Source organism: Portunus trituberculatus, chromosome 45, assembly GCF_017591435.1.
Source record: "Portunus trituberculatus isolate SZX2019 chromosome 45, ASM1759143v1, whole genome shotgun sequence".
NCBI lineage: Eukaryota > Metazoa > Arthropoda > Malacostraca > Decapoda > Portunidae > Portunus > Portunus trituberculatus.
This window is the reverse complement of record NC_059299.1, coordinates 2,350,280-2,370,869: the sequence shown is the minus strand read 5'-3', so window position 1 is coordinate 2,370,869 and position 20,590 is coordinate 2,350,280. Positions and strand designations below refer to the sequence as shown.

General features: G+C 42.0%; 2 long non-coding RNA genes across 2 annotated transcripts; one reads left to right on the top strand and one right to left on the bottom strand.

Moving 5' to 3' along the window:
• Positions 1 to 227: 227 nt before the first annotated feature.
• On the bottom strand, positions 228 to 2,831 carry LOC123519373. The gene is made up of 3 exons (XR_006678997.1): positions 2,708 to 2,831; positions 988 to 1,336; positions 228 to 706 (listed from the first exon to the last, which is right to left on the bottom strand). It is a non-coding gene; the product is annotated as an uncharacterized LOC123519373 (long non-coding RNA).
• Positions 2,832 to 6,583: 3,752 nt separating this feature from the next.
• On the top strand, positions 6,584 to 20,500 carry LOC123519375. Its single transcript, XR_006678998.1, has 2 exons — positions 6,584 to 6,645; positions 19,720 to 20,500. It is a non-coding gene; the product is annotated as an uncharacterized LOC123519375 (long non-coding RNA).
• The last annotated feature ends 90 nt before the right edge of the window (positions 20,501 to 20,590 follow it).

Genomic DNA, 20,590 nt, shown 5'->3' with positions numbered 1-20,590 from the left:
AAAACTTCAATACGAGGTTAGGTAAGGCTCCAGGGTTGGATTAGGTGTGTTCATAAGTACTAAAAAAAGAATGATCAAGAAAAGTGTACATCAGTTCAAATCATGATTTATTATTAGTAGCAACACCAGCTATGTGGGTACATCACAGAACATGCAAGGAATAGCATTACACTTGTGTGGGTACATTCACATCACATCAGATAGAAGGGATAATAATATTACAAGAGTGATTAGCAACATGTATTGGTTTGATTAGATAAAGTAAGGAATAGTATTACACTTGTGGTGGATACATACACATCAGATAGAAGTGATACTATTACAAGAGTGATGGCAACATGTATTGGTTAGGTTAGATAAAGCGAGGTAGTTGTTCCCTCCAGCACCACGTTGTTAGGTTAGAGCTGGTGCCAGGCAGGGTCCAGTTCCTCCGTGGAAGATGCAGCGAGAACCTGAGTCCTCCAGTGATAGAGGAGCCAGTTTCCTGCCGCAGGTTGTTACGACACGCTGGTTTGGATAATGCGAGGTAGTCGTTCTTCCCTCCAGCACCACGTTGTCAGGTTAGAGCTGGTGCCAGGCAGGGTCCAGTTCCTCCGTGGAAGATGCAGCGAGAATCTGAGTCCTCCAGTGATAGAGGAGCCAGTTTCCTGCCGCAGGTTACGACACGATGCCGATGGTTTGGTTCTCCCTTAAGTAGTGGCAGGACCTGTAAAATGTAATTATGCTTTTACACTAATCATGAACAACCTTGTCCTCAACTGTAGGACAAGTGTGGGGTGGTGTGGTGTGGATGTGCCCTGTTAAATGTTTAGTGCCTGCCATTTATCCACCACCGAACACACATGGAACACTAATTTGTAATAATTATCTCAACCTCACTTTCTTTAAATCCCCGCATTCCTTATTCTGTGACGATTACAAACCTTACAAGTTTTGCTTCCATCACCCTCGTTACATTACCTTTAACACCTATTCATGGTAACTTACGCCTCCAATGAAGGAGTTAAAACGGCCTGTGCCGGACCACACGCCTCCGCGGCGTGCGTCCTCTTCTGAAGAGGACGGACGACCTGGAGATGGACTGCTATCACATGGACACGGATGAGGATACCGAGGCTTCTCAGACGCTTGGGCGCGTACAGATCTCTAGACAACCGGTGTGGCTAAGGAGTTCCTCGGGTGGAACCGATGTGATTCTACCAAGTTGGAAGTGCGCAGATGTAGGGACGTCGGTGCCAGACATGCGCCGAGACGTGTTCCATCTCTTGCACGAAGCCCCGAGACTTGTTTGTCCCATGTTTAGGGGGCGGCCGGTATGACTTCGTTGTTGTATACACTGCTGCAACAAAGTTATCAGTTATAAATCAGCCTTAAAGAAATATCCTTCACCTGCTGTGTTAAGGTCATTCTTCATGACAAATCTAAAGCTTTCTGACACACGGATAAATGGAACAGTATAATAATCGAATGACCCGAGACTAAATTAAATGCAACTGCGTATATTACTAAAAAGGACTAAACATTTGCACCACAACACGCCGAAACTTAATACTTTATTGTTCCTGCACTTACTGCACCAGATCGTGACACTCATGGATATCCCACTAACCCAAAACCCTACCTGGTGTTACCCAACCTGGTGCACGGACTCCCAACCACCTCTATTTACCCGAGGATCAAATTCACCTCAAACCACCTGTTCGGCACTAGGCGTTTCCTCCCTACACTTTCCTCTGGTGAAAATCCATATGCGAGCCGGTTTTTTGCCATATTCTTACTATCACAATCTTACAATAACACTAATGTAACATACCTGGTGAAAGGACGGATTACGGCCTGGGTAAGCTCTGAATGTAAAGGTAGCTTAGTAATCGCAGACTGCAAATCTCACTGATATTCAGGCTCACTCCACCTCGAGTAGGAATGAAGCTGTTACGTGGCGGCGATACACAAGTCACGCGTTCGAAACTGATAACGAATCAAAGTGTAAAGTCTAAAACGCTTCAGGTAGCATTATCTACCGTTTGGATCAAATACCACACACCGTACTATATGGTAAACTACGGACATTTATGTACAAACCAAATCTTACACCATGAGACAAGAGGAAAATATTGGAAACCAACGAAATAATCCGACAACTATAAAGGTTCGTGGAGCTTTGCCTATATCTGCGCCACCGCTCGGTGAGGAGAGGTCGAGATACACTAATGACACGGTATGAGCCACTCGAACCACCCTGCAGCCAAGCTAACAATAAACACCCCCCTGTCGTGACACGGCTTCACCAAGGAGTTGCGAGTTCAACTAAGATGTTACGAGGCGCTTTCCTTTAATACAACAACGCGTTACTTAAATACTGAATTAACTTCCAATACTGATTAACCGTTACGAAACCGCAAACTGATCTTAAATACACTATAAACAAATAGTTCCACGAAATGTCAGGCAACACTTCCTATCCTCAAACAGCACGGAACTTTAAAATACTCCTGTTCATGAGAAACAGGTATAGGTCCTTCACTACACACACACACACACACACACACACACACACACACACACACACACACACACACACACACACACACACACCACCTCTATACCGTGTCTAACATACCTTCCCGGCTTATAACAACAACGCCACAAGCAACACCAGACCAACACACAAACTATGACCAAACTGGTGACAGGACACTGGACTTACACACTTCTTGGCGCACACACGTCTTATCTGCACAGCGTCTACAGGGGAAATCGTTCTCTTGTGCCTCGTTGCTTTCCGCTTCACCTCCTCCTTCCCCTCCTCCCCCCTCGCTTGTTAGCAATAAAGATACTTAATAACTAATTAACTAGTCCCGGTGAGCATCGTTCTATATAAGCATTGTTATTATCATTATTATCATTATCATTATTATTATTGTTATTATTATTATCATAGTTATTGTTATTGTTATTATTATCGTTTATCATTATGACATTATCATTATTAACATGATTATCACTACTGCTATTGTTATTATTGATATTATTATTATTATTATTATTATTATTATTATTATTATTATTATTATTATTATTATTATTATTATTATTATTATTATTATTATTATTATTATTATTATTATTATTATTATTATTATTATTATTATTATTATTATTATTATTATTATTATTATTATTATTATTATTATTATTATTATTATTATTATTATTATTATTATTATTATTATTATTATTATATTTATTATTATTATCGTTAACATTATATCGTTAACATTATAGCATTATGCACATTATTATTATTATCATTATCATTATTATCATCATCATTGTGAGGACATGGCACGTAGCTACTGTACATAATATTTCCAGTTGTCACATTACTGAAATGTCAAGACACATAATCCTTTAACCAGCCAATCCAACGTATCAACATTTTCCTGTACTAATTATGAAGCATGTAGGCCTACACGAATGACGCGTAAATAATATTACCAATGTTCATAATACTGAAATGAGGAAGTGATAGTTTGAACAGCTTGTTTCAGCGAGGCCGGGATGCCACCTGCCGTCTGCCACCTGCCACCTGGGTCCTGCCACCAGTGTTAATGAACACAGACACACATCTAATTATTCCTCACACAATTTCATGATGTACTTTTAAACAACTGTGTTTTTGACCAGACAATTTCACGTCCTCGCTGTATTCACTATTCACCTCACGATCATTTCATTAAGGGAGCACCTTCCACGTTTGGGAAGCACTGGTGACTGGTGACTGGTGACAAGCTCTTGTCTTCCACTCGTCCAGTGCACAAGCAGTGAGTGACAGTCACACAGAAAGCGTTTGTTGGCGCCCAGCAGTGTTTCACTAGATCTCAAGCGGCAATGGCCAAGTTAGAGTTACTATCTGAAGTGGAAGCGACGCCTTTCAACAATGATAACAACAACAACAACAATGCATGTATGAGTGCATTTTGTATGTATTGTGCAATTATAACACACACACACACACACACACACACACACACACACACACACACACACACACACACACACACGGGCAGATATCCACGCGTAGGTTCGAATCCCAACACATAACCGCTTTATTACTATGCCATTTGTCGAGCGGTTTAAAATTACCTACGTCATCATCATGATATCCAGGTTGTAGGTGGAGGTGTAATTGCCTCACACCAAAGATGCGCTTGGGTGGTGATATGGGTATCTCTATAAATAAAATTGCCTGCACCACTAATGGGTGAAAGCTGAACAGCGCTTCCCATACATACTCTTCAAGTATACTTAAAGGCGCTATAGGCCTTAACATAGAAAAAAAGGAAAAAAAAATAAATATATAACTAAATATTTAATAGAGTCGTTGGAGGGTGGGTGAATGGTGTGGTGGGTTAGGGCGAGTTGTGTAATGACGCTCATTAGGTAGGGCGGCAGCCTGAGTTTGGGTCCTTGTCATGCCATACCTATACATTTGGGCGGTGGAAGATGTAGGTAGCATTCATCTACCCATGGGTATAATCTCTATTTTTTCCCTTATTCCATCTTTCCATCTCTAAATTCTTCTACTGTCTTAACCCTCACACTATATAACATATAGAGAATAACCATTAGGACAATTAGATTCTTTCATAATTTAGCCTTGAGTTATTGAGGGGCATACTTAACTATTGTCTTCGCTCCTCCAATAACCACATAATCTCTCTCTCTCTCTCTCTCTCTCTCTCTCTCTCTCTCTCTCCCTACGTCTTCATGTAAAGGATATTGCTAATCTTGCCATAATCCGTGCTGTTCTTAGTAATACTCCGTGTCGCCCACAACAACAAACACAGTCAAGTGATGTTAGCGCCTTTATCAATATATGTGAAGTAAACCTGCAATGTTACTCACTATAATTCCCATTGGTGACTGATTTCTTTCACAGTGAACTGGTCCAACGCCTCATCCAGCAAGTCTCTCCCACCTCCTTGACTGGCTGGGTGTCGTAGTTGGCTAAGGCGGCTCGTGTTTGAATCCTCGCCAAACCTAGTTGCCCTGTAGGAGATACAGCGTTCTCCTGTCAACCCTAGCGGTGCCATATGACCTAATCAGTTGCAGCGCCTAATGCAATAATTTCAATTTTTTCAAGCTAGCCCGCAAGGTGTGTCAGTGGCGGGGCAGTACGCAGCTTCTCTCGCTACTAGCCACTGTCAGCACCTCACTCTTACTGCTGGTCACTGGTGTGTGGAGTGGGTAAGCGTCTGAGTGCTTCTGGGGAACTTGAGATCAGCTGGGGTATGTCTGGCTGTAGATTCAAAGTTGTAGTGTTATCATACTGGAATCGATAGATAAATAGATGAAAAGTTAATTAAGTGTACATGATATCTGCTTATAACTGAGAAAAAAGTACTCACAATAATATTCAATTGTTTATCATACGCATTTAACCGTCAGCCTTCTCCCTCCCTTCACACTTGCTTTCTAATCTTCCTGCCATGATTTCTAGTCCTACTTCCCTCCTCTAAGGTAAAGAAAGATCTCACATCTATGTAGTTTGTATCTGAGAACATTTTAAATATCCCTCTTATACATCTCCTCTCAAATGAAAACATGTTTAATGCCTTTAATCTATCTCTATATTCCAGGCGCTTCAAAGCTGGTATCATCCTAGTTGCTATCTTTCCTCCCTGCATCAACAGTCCAGTCCATCATGTTTCCAGACTTGCCAGAGATACCAGAAGATACTGAAACAGCATTCAGTTTGGTGCAGAACTATCAACAGCAGCTAATGGAGCATTCATTCGTCATGTCTTATCATTTGTTTATTTACATGTGACGTCACAACTGGCTAGCGGAAAGTCGAGCCTGCTCTGCAGCTGGCTTGAGTTTGGCCGGCCCTGCCTTAAAGCGGGCTACGCTCTGGCTCAAGTTTGGGGACATGAAAGAACACAAAATGACGTCAGCCTTAAGCCAGGCTTAAGGCTGCCTTATGCGTGGACTATCAAAAACGCGCCTTTAAAGTTCCAGGGTAGAGATGGGACTACTACTACTACTACTACTACTACTACTACTAGTGCTTATGATGACAATAATGATAGGAACAAGAAAAAAACACCTTCCTAACAAAATTCATTCTTGGTTTCTCGAGTTTGTAGATTTGCATTGTATTTGTGGTGGTTCTTGTGGCAGGCAGTGAGGCAGTGCGTGGTGCTTTCTGTGACTAGTGGGCAGTGTGTGCTTCCTGTGAACTCTGGTGTGGTGAGTGGTGACTTGTACACAGCAGCAGTACATGACAGGCCAGCAAGTGAAAGTCTCCAGTATTATATATATATATAGTTTATTATTGATGTAACATGATGATACTAAAACTCTTGAACCTATAAAAGCTAACGAAACACAAGAGGCTTAATAAAACTCCAGGTTAGCCAAAATACCAGTTTACTGTAACCCCTGTGTTTATGTGTGGTGAGTACAAGACGCCCCATAGCTGGTTATTTCCCGCACCCCATAGAATAAGGACCGAAGAAGTATTTATTTATTTTTTTTTTTTTTTTTCTTTCTTATTTTTTTCATCCACAATAACCAATAGGAGAGTCTGCACGGAACACACAGACTGCTCGCGCTGCTGCTGGCCGTGTGGGACACCTGGTGAAGCACAGCAGAGACTGGAGATGGTCGTCACCCAATAAATAGTCAGTAGGTGGCAGCAGCAGTAAGCAGGGTGGCGGTGGCCGGAGTTTGTACAGCAGCCTGTGACCTAGTGGCGGCAGGACCCAGCTGGCCCCAACTCTCCGAAAGCACACTAGACTCTATGTTCTCTACGCACGAGAGGTCCTCCGGCGTCTGCCGCCCTTCTTAACTACACCAGAGGCTGTCTTTCTGTACACCGGGTGTGTCTGTAGTCAAGCGGGTCTCAAGCCAGCCACGTCAGCTCGAGAAGAATAAAAGAATGAGGTTTCAACGGGAGGAAATGTAAAATCAAAGGGCCAACGGAAGGGCGGCTCTCAGGCCTGAACACACGCTGGTCACAGAGACTGATCAAGACGGCTTTAAGAACCTCAGACCAAGACTTGGGGGAGGACGCGGTCACGGCCAGCGAGTCCGGGAGACAAGACAGGGCAGGATGGCCTCGCTCTAACCTATTTGTACTCTAGCACGGCTGGAATGGGCAAAGGACGCAACACAGCGTTTTCCAAGAGTCTGAGGCCTTGTCGGGGGTGGACGCTCGGGACGCTAACACCGGCTCTCCTCCGCCACTTGAGCATAACACAGTTTCCGCAATGTTGTCGCCTTGGGCTCGGCGTGGGTCTCCTGGCCCCCCCAAGCACGCTAAGGACCCGGCGAGACGCTCCCCTCTCTGCCGCGGGACTCTCTTTGTACCTCTATTCCAGTCCTCTTTGTTGCCAGCTCCTCACCAGGACTCAAGAAGCGCGGCCGATGGACCACACCAGATGCAGATTAGTATTAACTGGCACAATATATGATTTCAATATGTGTTTGCTGGGAGAAGCTGAACAAAAATAAATTAAACTATACAAAATTAAAAGCTACCTAAACTTATATATATAAAAAAAAAGACTTAAGTGAAATAATGATGGAGCTGATGACATGATATTAGTGGCAAATTTTGTTTACCATTCTGACAATGACAAGAATGAGTGATAACAATTTTTTTGTTTTTATGTAAAAGGCAATAAAGATTTTTAGTGTGTAACAGTTTACGTAATAATATAATTAAATATTCTTTTTAAGTATACAATATCTTCAATTTACAAAGATAAGGACCATCCTCAAGGGCGATTACATGATTCCTTAAAAAATAAACTGTGTATATTCTTCAACCTTGAACTATTTATTAACCATCCTCTCCTGGAGACTCATTAGCGCAGCCAGAGTCCGTAAGCAGCCGCGTGCTGACCTCTCGATTATAAGGCATCATGATCAACATTATAATCTACAGTGGGGCTGCTGCGGGCTGCTTAAGATTACAGTGGAGGCTTCCGGCACCCTCTCCTCTACACAGAACACTTGTTAGACTCTGTAAAACTCACAACACATCTAGAAATGGTATCTTATAAAAGAGCCCGGGTAATGGAGGGGTGTTCTGCCCTAACAAGTAACACTAACAAACAATTCACGAAGGTAATGTACAACACGTTACTCTCCGGTATAAAACGATGTGATGGAGCAACAGAGCCGAGGAGGAGGAAGAGGAGGAGAAGGAAGAAGAGGAAGAGGAGGGGGAGGAGGAGGAGGAGGGGAGGATGTTCCCCCAACACACTGAACTTCGTTACCACGTAGTCTGAAATGAAGAAGGAGAGCGTTAGTGGCAATTGAAACATAGGTCTACTATTAACCCATCCAGTACCAGGGCGCGTTTCCATATTCCTTCTGATGACTATTTGGTGACTTTATACATCTTTGGAAACTTGTGTGGGGATCAAAATAGTGAAGACTGTGTGGCCATTAATTCTTTGACGTCCATAGACCCTTTCTAATGACAATAAAATGGTCTAATCGTACCTAAAAATCAAGGTAAAAATGGGTAAAAATGCGTCCCAGTACTGAAGAGGTTAACTACCTTATAAATAGGAGTTGTGTTTGGTTGTGAACTATGTAGTGCATTCTGAATCGATGTATGAATGTCCAGGAGTCAATCTCTTACTTCACACATTCCTCACCGTCATATATTCATTGATTCATGACAGACTTATATGTATGTGAATGAAAAATGAAGGTATTATTTTATTAACGAATTTCCACCGAGTATGGCGAGTTAGGGAGTCACTTGGAAGCTTTGCGCACTAGATCAAGCTGACCTAAGCTGTGTGGATGTGAGGTCCAAGATAACAGAGTAGTGTTTGGTTCAGCTGAATGTTGCTTTGTGTTCTTAATGTTAATGTCACCACGATTACTTCCAATAATCTACAGTTGCTTTCTCTAATCTTTTACTTCCAGACTTCATTGGCATTAAAAAGAAAAAAAAAGGCAACACAGTAAACAGGCAAAACTAATTGTCGAGGTTTACAGACTCACGTATCCTTCCAACAAACCATGTATCGCACGTATCGTTTCAATATTGTGACCATAGAAACATCAATCCCTCTATCTCTGAGTAGCAGCAGCAACAGCATTGGGCTCACCTGAGTGCCGGCATCTTGGCGATCAGGAAGGCGTACACAGTCACGTCCCCCTTGACTGGATACCTGTGGGTCTTGTCCAGCTCCATAAGGAGTGATCGGCCGACGGCTTCATTGAGTTTGGCGATCTCGTCCGTCCCGCGCAAGCCCGGCCGATCTAAGGGGTGAGAGAAAGGAAATACTCGCTATTAGACACCAAGTAATGCCACTAAAGCTACGAAGGAGCAAGTCTGGCTGGTAACTGGCTTGTCCACCCACCCACCCCTCACCGAGACAGGACACACCAAGGGGCGTGAGACTGGACGATGCGGACCAGCTCGTGCTGCCCACCCTTCCCCCATGGAAACTTCCCACCACCACCTTCAACATCAACTGGCTTCAGGGGAAGAAGGCTGTGGTTACCGAGGTGGAGCTCCAACACCACTTCCGAGCCCTCGTCGCTGGCCTCCCTCCATCCCTACATCTCTACACAGACGGCTCCAAGACAGGTGAATGTGTGGGTGCAAGTGTATGGTCGTGTGAATGTGCCCTCAGGTTCCGGCTGCCTACCCATACATCGGTTTTTTCTGCTGAAATTTTTGCTATTGACAAAGCCATAGATTATGCTTTAAATTCAATTCATAATTCAATTGTCATTTTTTCGGACTCTATGTCAGCCCTTCAGGCAATAGAGTCCGGCCGCACGGATACAAATGAAATCCAGGGCAACATCATTAATAAGCTGAATTCATGTCATAAATCCTTCTCACTGGTTTGGGTGCCTGGACATTCCAATATACGCGGGAATGAACAGTCTGACATGCTAGCTCGGTCTGCTGCTGAGCTCGAGGGAGCGTGGAACCTCCGTCGGGATCTGCAGTCATGTCTCTCAGTTGTTAAATCATCAGCAAAACTCCTAGAAGCTTGTGGACTGGAGACAACACAAGCTGGATAGTGAGTGATTCATTGCTTTCCTTCTATGTATCAAATAGCGTTTACGTATCACAGGTCACATCAAGGACGTATGAAGGCTTATCATTTCATCTACAGCAAAACAAAACAAGCCACTCAAGAGTTTGTCCTGTGTAACATTGGAAATAATGAGGACACACAAATAAATGAATGATGAGTCGAAGTGTTGCGGGGTGAGATGGCCGCCCTGGCTGGCTGTGTGGCGGTGTGAGGGTCGCGGGGGGTGCAAGGGCGTGGCACAGAGGGAGGGGAAAGGTGTGGCACTCCCGGGCACTCACACCTGGCCCCCAAAGCGGCACTGTGCCAAAAGTGTCTTCTTTCACCTGAGTCACGGAAGATACGCCGCTACTCCTTACGAGAAAGTATGTCATTTAAAAGAAATGAATAGAAAAATCATCTTTAGAGTATATCAATATTATTATTACCTTCCTGTACCATAAATGTGATTACAAGTGAACAGTTTTAATAATTTCAGATTGATAAGATGACATGAAGGTAAATGATTGCTAAACATTAACTTTTGTTGACTCCTTTCTTTTTGTTGCAGGCTTTTGGAGGTCCACCGGCACACTGCACACTGTTTTCATAAATGTGTGTGCAGAGTGCAAGACAGAGAGGGGCAAGGATGGAGGATGCATCAACATTCACAGCATCATACTTTCTTTTTTGCGGAAAGTAGTTCACACAGTTTTGACTGAAAGATTATGTCATCATTCATATTGACAGATTTCATGACTTAACATTGTGCATCAAATCACTTCATTACATGTCAGCGTATATTTAGCTACAAGGAGTAATTGTTTATGAAATTTGCAATGTATAAAAATTGACTTATAAGAGATCTTGCATTATGAAGATTTGTTTAAAGGGCTTTCTTTATTAGCATGATCTAGTTGCATCATTCTTAACAGTCCACATTTTACAGACATGAACCATTGTCCATTGCACTTCCTGTAGGTGGAATTTCAGTTAACACTGCAAGTTGTGTGTGTGTGTAGCTTTGTGGCAAGTGTGCCAGTCATTCCTTGATGTCACTGTCTTTCATGTAGGGAAAAAATGTGTGTAATTAGGTCTACATACATTTTTGAATAAGAAGACTGTTTAAATAGTAAGCTTGTCACCTTTCTAGAGCTTTGCTGTCACTGTTCTGTGCAGGATTTCAGGGGCCATATTCTACAAACTGTCATAACTAATGACATGATCGCATTGAGACAAAATAGTGCATTTTAGACACAAGTCCCTCTATGACAGGCTCTAACCTTTAGACTTGTGCCAAGTGCCAAGACAGGGTTCACCTTTTTGTAGTGCTCCCAACTGCTGCCTTAAAACTCTTGTCAACATGGTGGGAAACTTGGCTGTATGTACCATAGTATGATTCCTGACAGTTTTTATTATTGATTAATGACAAATATTCTTAATGATGACTAACTAGTTTCCCCAAATTCAAACTAACTTTGCCCTGCATGGTCTGCATGTGTCATGTGTAATCTTCTCCTGTTTGTCATGTTTCTTTTGTTTGGATACAGTCTAACTATTCCCAAAGTAGTAATATATCAAAATTATTTAAATTGTAGAAAATCATGTCAAGGAGTTATTTCTTTATATATAAAGTTGACAAGTGATGAGCCCAAAGACCAACAGTGGGGTGACAGTCAGGCATTCAGGGAGACCTGAGGCCAACTGTGTAGAATGCGGCCTCAGTATGATGGTCTGTGTTTTTATATTTGTGGTGACAATATAGTGTTACAAGGGACACCATGCTGTTTTGAGAGCAATGCCATTGTGAAATGCTTTAGAAACCATTTTACAAAGTTGATAGTTTCTCTTAGACCTTTCCAATAAAAATGGTCTCAAGATATTTTTATAACTAGTAGCTACTAACAAGACTTATGTAATGAAATGCTCTCAAAATACTATTATGTTCTTATATTCATTTTCTTGTTATATTAGACAAATATATATGGATGGCAAAGATAGGTGGAATATATGGATGGCAAAGATAGGTGGAATGAGGTAGACCTGTTCATACATGGACTGCTGGCATGTATGTGCAGGCCTCTTGGTCTGTATTGCAACTTTCGACGTTTTTGTTTCTCTAATACTTTTGAAATAATTATGTCAGTGGAAAATATTTCCAGAGTAATGAAGTACTTGAAAAAAATTTCTAATGTTGAATGTTGGATAAAGTTGAATGTTGGATAAATTATTGTAAGTCAAAGTTCTGCTATTCCTTTTCTAAGTTAAGTACTTGAAAAAAATGTCTTAAGTTGAATGTTGGATAAATTATTGTAAGTCAAAGTTCTGCTATTCCTTTTCTAAGTTGAAAATTTTTGTAGAGTTTTCACAGATTTTGCATAGAAATATGTTGATTGTAAAAGTTTATTCTTGTGTTTCTCGTGTTGATTATATAATATTCTCATGTTGATTGTAAAAATTTATTCTAAGTTGAAAATTTTGGTAGAGTTTTCAGGTTTCTGTGCACAAAAATGTTTCTCGTGTTTGTAAAATTTTTTTCTGTCCACAAAAATGTTTCTTGTAAAAATTTTTTCTAAAATTTTTTTCTAAGTTGAAAATTTTTGTAGAGTTTTCAGATTTCTTTGCACAAAAATGTTCTTGTGTTGATTATATAATATTCTCATGTTGATTGTAAAAATTTATTCTAAGTTGAAAATTTTTGTAGAGTTTTCAGGTTTCTGTGCACAAAAATGTTGATTGTTGAATAAAAGTTTAGGAAGGGAGACTCTTCATTGTATTTTTAACCCAAATACACACGTGCTTTTTCTCCGGAGACTCTTCGGAGTATTTATGACTTAGCACAGTTTTTTGGGGCATTTTGGGGCAGGTTTTAGGGATTTTTTCAGTTTTTGGGGCATTTTTGGCCAGTTTTTAGGAATTTTTCTGGCCATTCTTGCATTTTTTTTGAATTTTTGGCCATTTTTGCATTTTTGGGCACGTTCTTGCATTTTTTAGGAATTTTTTGGGCAGTTTTTAGAGTTTTCACTATCTTTTTAGGGCTAGCTTTTCAAGCAAACATTTTTTACTACCATTGTAATGGAACTGCTATTTTTATATTGTAATGGAATTTGGGTCAACTGAAGAAGATCTACAGGTCTTTTTTTTTTTTTTTTTAATATGTATAGATTTTGCTTTAATTTCTACAATGATCTCACAGCTCTCACTTGAAAAGCTTTTGTGGGGCTAAATTGGTCAGGTAAAACTTCAATACGAGGTTAGGTAAGGCTCCAGGGTTGGATTAGGTGTGTTCATAAGTACTAAAAAAAGAATTATCAAGAAAAGTGTACATCAGTTCAAATCATGATTTATTATTAGTAGCAACACCAGCTATGTGGGTACATCACAGAACATGCAAGGAATAGCATTACACTTGTGTGGGTACATTCACATCACATCAGATAGAAGGGATAATAATATTACAAGAGTGATTAGCAACATGTATTGGTTTGATTAGATAAAGTAAGGAATAGTATTACACTTGTGGTGGATACATACACATCAGATAGAAGTGATACTATTACAAGAGTGATGGCAACATGTATTGGTTAGGTTAGATAAAGCGAGGTAGTTGTTCCCTCCAGCACCACGTTGTTAGGTTAGAGCTGGTGCCAGGCAGGGTCCAGTTCCTCCGTGGAAGATGCAGCGAGAACCTGAGTCCTCCAGTGATAGAGGAGCCAGTTTCCTGCCGCAGGTTGTTACGACACGCTGGTTTGGATAATGCGAGGTAGTCGTTCTTCCCTCCAGCACCACGTTGTCAGGTTAGAGCTGGTGCCAGGCAGGGTCCAGTTCCTCCGTGGAAGATGCAGCGAGAATCTGAGTCCTCCAGTGATAGAGGAGCCAGTTTCCTGCCGCAGGTTACGACACGATGCCGATGGTTTGGTTCTCCCTTAAGTAGTGGCAGGACCTGTAAAATGTAATTATGCTTTTACACTAATCATGAACAACCTTGTCCTCAACTGTAGGACAAGTGTGGGTGGTGTGGTGGATGTGCCCTGTTAAATGTTTAGTGCCTGCCATTTATCCACCACCGAACACACATGGAACACTAATTTGTAATAATTATCTCAACCTCACTTTCTTTAAATCCCCGCATTCCTTATTCTGTGACGATTACAAACCTTACAAGTTTTGCTTCCATCACCCTCGTTACATTACCTTTAACACCTATTCATGGTAACTTACGCCTCCAATGAAGGAGTTAAAACGGCCTGTGCCGGACCACACGCCTCCGCGGCGTGCGTCCTCTTCTGAAGAGGACGGACGACCTGGAGATGGACTGCTATCACATGGACACGGATGAGGATACCGAGGCTTCTCAGACGCTTGGGCGCGTACAGATCTCTAGACAACCGGTGTGGCTAAGGAGTTCCTCGGGTGGAACCGATGTGATTCTACCAAGTTGGAAGTGCGCAGATGTAGGGACGTCGGTGCCAGACATGCGCCGAGACGTGTTCCATCTCTTGCACGAAGCCCCGAGACTTGTTTGTCCCATGTTTAGGGGGCGGCCGGTATGACTTCGTTGTTGTATACACTGCTGCAACAAAGTTATCAGTTATAAATCAGCCTTAAAGAAATATCCTTCACCTGCTGTGTTAAGGTCATTCTTCATGACAAATCTAAAGCTTTCTGACACACGGATAAATGGAACAGTATAATAATCGAATGACCCGAGACTAAATTAAATGCAACTGCGTATATTACTAAAAGGACTAAACATTTGCACCACAACACGCCGAAACTTAATACTTTATTGTTCCTGCACTTACTGCACCAGATCGTGACACTCATGGATATCCCACTAACCCAAAACCCTACCTGGTGTTACCCAACCTGGTGCACGGACTCCCAACCACCTCTATTTACCCGAGGATCAAATTCACCTCAAACCACCTGTTCGGCACTAGGCGTTTCCTCCCTACACTTTCCTCTGGTGAAAATCCATATGCGAGCCGGTTTTTTGCCATATTCTTACTATCACAATCTTACAATAACACTAATGTAACATACCTGGTGAAAGGACGGATTACGGCCTGGGTAAGCTCTGAATGTAAAGGTAGCTTAGTAATCGCAGACTGCAAATCTCACTGATATTCAGGCTCACTCCACCTCGAGTAGGAATGAAGCTGTTACGTGGCGGCGATACACAAGTCACGCGTTCGAAACTGATAACGAATCAAAGTGTAAAGTCTAAAACGCTTCAGGTAGCATTATCTACCGTTTGGATCAAATACCACACACCGTACTATATGGTAAACTACGGACATTTATGTACAAACCAAATCTTACACCATGAGACAAGAGGAAAATATTGGAAACCAACGAAATAATCCGACAACTATAAAGGTTCGTGGAGCTTTGCCTATATCTGCGCCACCGCTCGGTGAGGAGAGGTCGAGATACACTAATGACACGGTATGAGCCACTCGAACCACCCTGCAGCCAAGCTAACAATAAACACCCCCCTGTCGTGACACGGCTTCACCAAGGAGTTGCGAGTTCAACTAAGATGTTACGAGGCGCTTTCCTTTAATACAACAACGCGTTACTTAAATACTGAATTAACTTCCAATACTGATTAACCGTTACGAAACCGCAAACTGATCTTAAATACACTATAAACAAATAGTTCCACGAAATGTCAGGCAACACTTCCTATCCTCAAACAGCACGGAACTTTAAAATACTCCTGTTCATGAGAAACAGGTATAGGTCCTTCACTACACGCGCACGCACACACACACACACACACACACACACACACACACACACACACACACCACCACCTCTATACCGTGTCTAACATACCTTCCCGGCTTATAACAACAACGCCACAAGCAACACCAGACCAACACACAAACTATGACCAAACTGGTGACAGGACACTGGACTTACACACTTCTTGGCGCACACACGTCTTATCTGCACAGCGTCTACAGGAAATCGTTCTCTTGTGCCTCGTTGCTTTCCGCTTCACCTCCTCCTTCCCCTCCTCCCCCCTCGCTTGTTAGCAATAAAGATACTTAATAACTAATTAACTAGTCCCGGTGAGCATCGTTCTATATAAGCATTGTTATTATCATTATTATCATTATCATTATTATTATTGTTATTATTATTATCATAGTTATTGTTATTGTTATTATTATCGTTTATCATTATGACATTATCATTATTAACATGATTATCACTACTGCTATTGTTATTATTGATATTATTATTATTATCATTATTATTATTATTATTATTATTATTATTATTATTATTATTATTATTATTATTATTATTATTATTATTATTATTATTATTATTATTATTATTATTATTATTATTATTATTATTATTATTATTATTATTATTATTATTATTATTATTATTATTATTATTATTATTATTATTATTATTATTATTATTATTATTATTATTATTATTATTATTATTATTATTATTATTATTTTAGTTATTATTATTATCGTTAACATTATAGCATTATGCACATTATTATTATTATCATTATCATTATTATCATCATCATTGTGAGGACATGGCACGTAGCTACTGTACATAATATTTCCAGTTGTCACATTACTGAAATGTCAAGACACATAATCCTTTAACCAGCCAATCCAACGTATCAACATTTTCCTGTACTAATTATGAAGCATGTAGGCCTACACGAATGACGCGTAAATAATATTACCAATGTTCATAATACTGAAATGAGGAAGTGATAGTTTGAACAGCTTGTTTCAGCGAGGCCGGGATGCCACCTGCCGTCTGCCACCTGCCACCTGGGTCCTGCCACCAGTGTTAATGAACACAGACACACATCTAATTATTCCTCACACAATTTCATGATGTACTTTTAAACAACTGTGTTTTTGACCAGACAATTTCACGTCCTCGCTGTATTCACTATTCACCTCACGATCATTTCATTAAGGGAGCACCTTCCACGTTTGGGAAGCACTGGTGACTGGTGACTGGTGACAAGCTCTTGTCTTCCACTCGTCCAGTGCACAAGCAGTGAGTGACAGTCACACAGAAAGCGTTTGTTGGCGCCCAGCAGTGTTTCACTAGATCTCAAGCGGCAATGGCCAAGTTAGAGTTACTATCTGAAGTGGAAGCGACGCCTTTCAACAATGATAACAACAACAACAACAATGCATGTATGAGTGCATTTTGTATGTATTGTGCAATTATAACACACACACACACACACACACACACACACACACACACACACACACACACACACACACACACACACACACACGGGCAGATATCCACGCGTAGGTTCGAATCCCAACACATAACCGCTTTATTACTATGCCATTTGTCGAGCGGTTTAAAATTACCTACGTCATCATCATGATATCCAGGTTGTAGGTGGAGGTGTAATTGCCTCACACCAAAGATGCGCTTGGGTGGTGATATGGGTATCTCTATAAATAAAATTGCCTGCACCACTAATGGGTGAAAGCTGAACAGCGCTTCCCATACATACTCTTCAAGTATACTTAAAGGCGCTATAGGCCTTAACATAGAAAAAAAGGAAAAAAAAAATAAATATATAACTAAATATTTAATAGAGTCGTTGGAGGGTGGGTGAATGGTGTGGTGGGTTAGGGCGAGTTGTGTAATGACGCTCATTAGGTAGGGCGGCAGCCTGAGTTTGGGTCCTTGTCATGCCATACCTATACATTTGGGCGGTGGAAGATGTAGGTAGCATTCATCTACCCATGGGTATAATCTCTATTTTTTCCCTTATTCCATCTTTCCATCTCTAAATTCTTCTACTGTCTTAACCCTCACACTATATAACATATAGAGAATAACCATTAGGACAATTAGATTCTTTCATAATTTAGCCTTGAGTTATTGAGGGGCATACTTAACTATTGTCTTCGCTCCTCCAATAACCACATAATCTCTCTCTCTCTCTCTCTCTCTCTCTCTCTCTCTCTCTCTCTCTCTCTCTCTCCTACGTCTTCATGTAAAGGATATTGCTAATCTTGCCATAATCCGTGCTGTTCTTAGTAATACTCCGTGTCGCCCACAACAACAAACACAGTCAAGTGATGTTAGCGCCTTTATCAATATATGTGAAGTAAACCTGCAATGTTACTCACTATAATTCCCATTGGTGACTGATTTCTTTCACAGTGAACTGGTCCAACGCCTCATCCAGCAAGTCTCTCCCACCTCCTTGACTGGCTGGGTGTCGTAGTTGGCTAAGGCGGCTCGTGTTTGAATCCTCGCCAAACCTAGTTGCCCTGTAGGAGATACAGCGTTCTCCTGTCAACCCTAGCGGTGCCATATGACCTAATCAGTTGCAGCGCCTAATGCAATAATTTCAATTTTTTCAAGCTAGCCCGCAAGGTGTGTCAGTGGCGGGGCAGTACGCAGCTTCTCTCGCTACTAGCCACTGTCAGCACCTCACTCTTACTGCTGGTCACTGGTGTGTGGAGTGGGTAAGCGTCTGAGTGCTTCTGGGGAACTTGAGATCAGCTGGGGTATGTCTGGCTGTAGATTCAAAGTTGTAGTGTTATCATACTGGAATCGATAGATAAATAGATGAAAAGTTAATTAAGTGTACATGATATCTGCTTATAACTGAGAAAAAAGTACTCACAATAATATTCAATTGTTTATCATACGCATTTAACCGTCAGCCTTCTCCCTCCCCTTCACAACACTCATCTCACTACTCTGTCTTTCACCTGGCCTTCTGTACTTCCCTCGGCCACTCCACCACACCTTCCCATGCAACGCTCATGTACTGTACACACTTACTTCCGTGACTGGAGGTGAGGAAAGGGACGAAAATGTGCTCTGACTGCCGAGCTCCTGCCTCCCCTTGCCTCCATGATGTAGTCGACTGATTGTGACGTCACAGCGGGGGATTTAAAGTTCCAGGGTAGAGATGGGACTACTACTACTACTACTACTACTACTACTACTAGTGCTTATGATGACAATAATGATAGGAACAAGAAAAAAACACCTTCCTAACAAAATTCATTCTTGGTTTCTCGAGTTTGTAGATTTGCATTGTATTTGTGGTGGTTCTTGTGGCAGGCAGTGAGGCAGTGCGTGGTGCTTTCTGTGACTAGTGGGCAGTGTGTGCTTCCTGTGAACTCTGGTGTGGTGAGTGGTGACTTGTACACAGCAGCAGTACATGACATGACAGGCCAGCAAGTGAAAGTCTCCAGTATTATATATATATAGTTTATTATATCTAACCTGATTGCTTTCTAACATGATGATACTAAAACTCTTGAACCTATAAAAGCTAACGAAACACATCTATGAGTTTGCTTGAATAAAACTCTTAGGTTAGCCAAAAAACCAGTTTACTGTAATCCCTCTGTTTAGGTGCTGGTGAGTACAAGTTGCTACTTTCCCCATAGCTGGTTATTTCCCGCACCCCATAGAGGAAGGACCGAAGAAGTATTTATTTATTTTTTTTGTATTTTTTCTTTCTTATTTTTTTCATCCACAATAACCAATAGGAGAGTCTGCACGGAACACACAGACTGCTCGCGCTGCTGCTGGCTTTGGGGACACACTGGTGAAGTCACAGCAGGCTTAGACTGGAGATGGTGACAATAAATAGGTGAAGCACAGCAGAGACTGGAGATGGTCGTCACCCAATAAATAGTCAGTAGGTGGCAGCAGCAGTAAGCAGGGTGGCGGTGGCCGGAGTTTGTACAGCAGCCTGTGACCTAGTGGCGGCAGGACCCAGCTGGCCCCAACTCTCCGAAAGCACACTAGACTCTATGTTCTCTACGCACGAGAGGTCCTCCGGCGTCTGCCGCCCTTCTTAACTACACCAGAGGCTGTCTTTCTGTACACCGGGTGTGTCTGTAGTCAAGCGGGTCTCAAGCCAGCCACGTCAGCTCGAGAAGAATAAAAGAATGAGGTTTCAACGGGAGGAAATGTAAAATCAAAGGGCCAACGGAAGGGCGGCTCGCAGGCCTGAACACACGCTGGTCACAGAGACTGATCAAGACGGCTTTAAGAACCTCAGACCAAGACTTGGGGGAGGACGCGGTCACGGCCAGCGAGTCCGGGAGACAAGACAGGGCAGGATGGCCTCGCTCTAACCTATTTGTACTCTAGCACGGCTGGAATGGGCAAAGGACGCAACACAGCGTTTTCCAAGAGTCTGAGGCCTTGTCGGGGGTGGACGCTCGGGACGCTAACACCGGCTCTCCTCCGCCACTTGAGCATAACACAGTTTCCGCAATGTTGTCGCCTTGGGCTCGGCGTGGGTCTCCTGGCCCCCCCAAGCACGCTAAGGACCCGGCGAGACGCTCCCCTCTCTGCCGCGGGACTCTCTTTGTACCTCTATTCCAGTCCTCTTTGTTGCCAGCTCCTCACCAGGACTCAAGAAGCGCGGCCGATGGACCACACCAGATGCAGATTAGTATTAACTGGCACAATATATGATTTCAATATGTGTTTGCTGGGAGAAGCTGAACAAA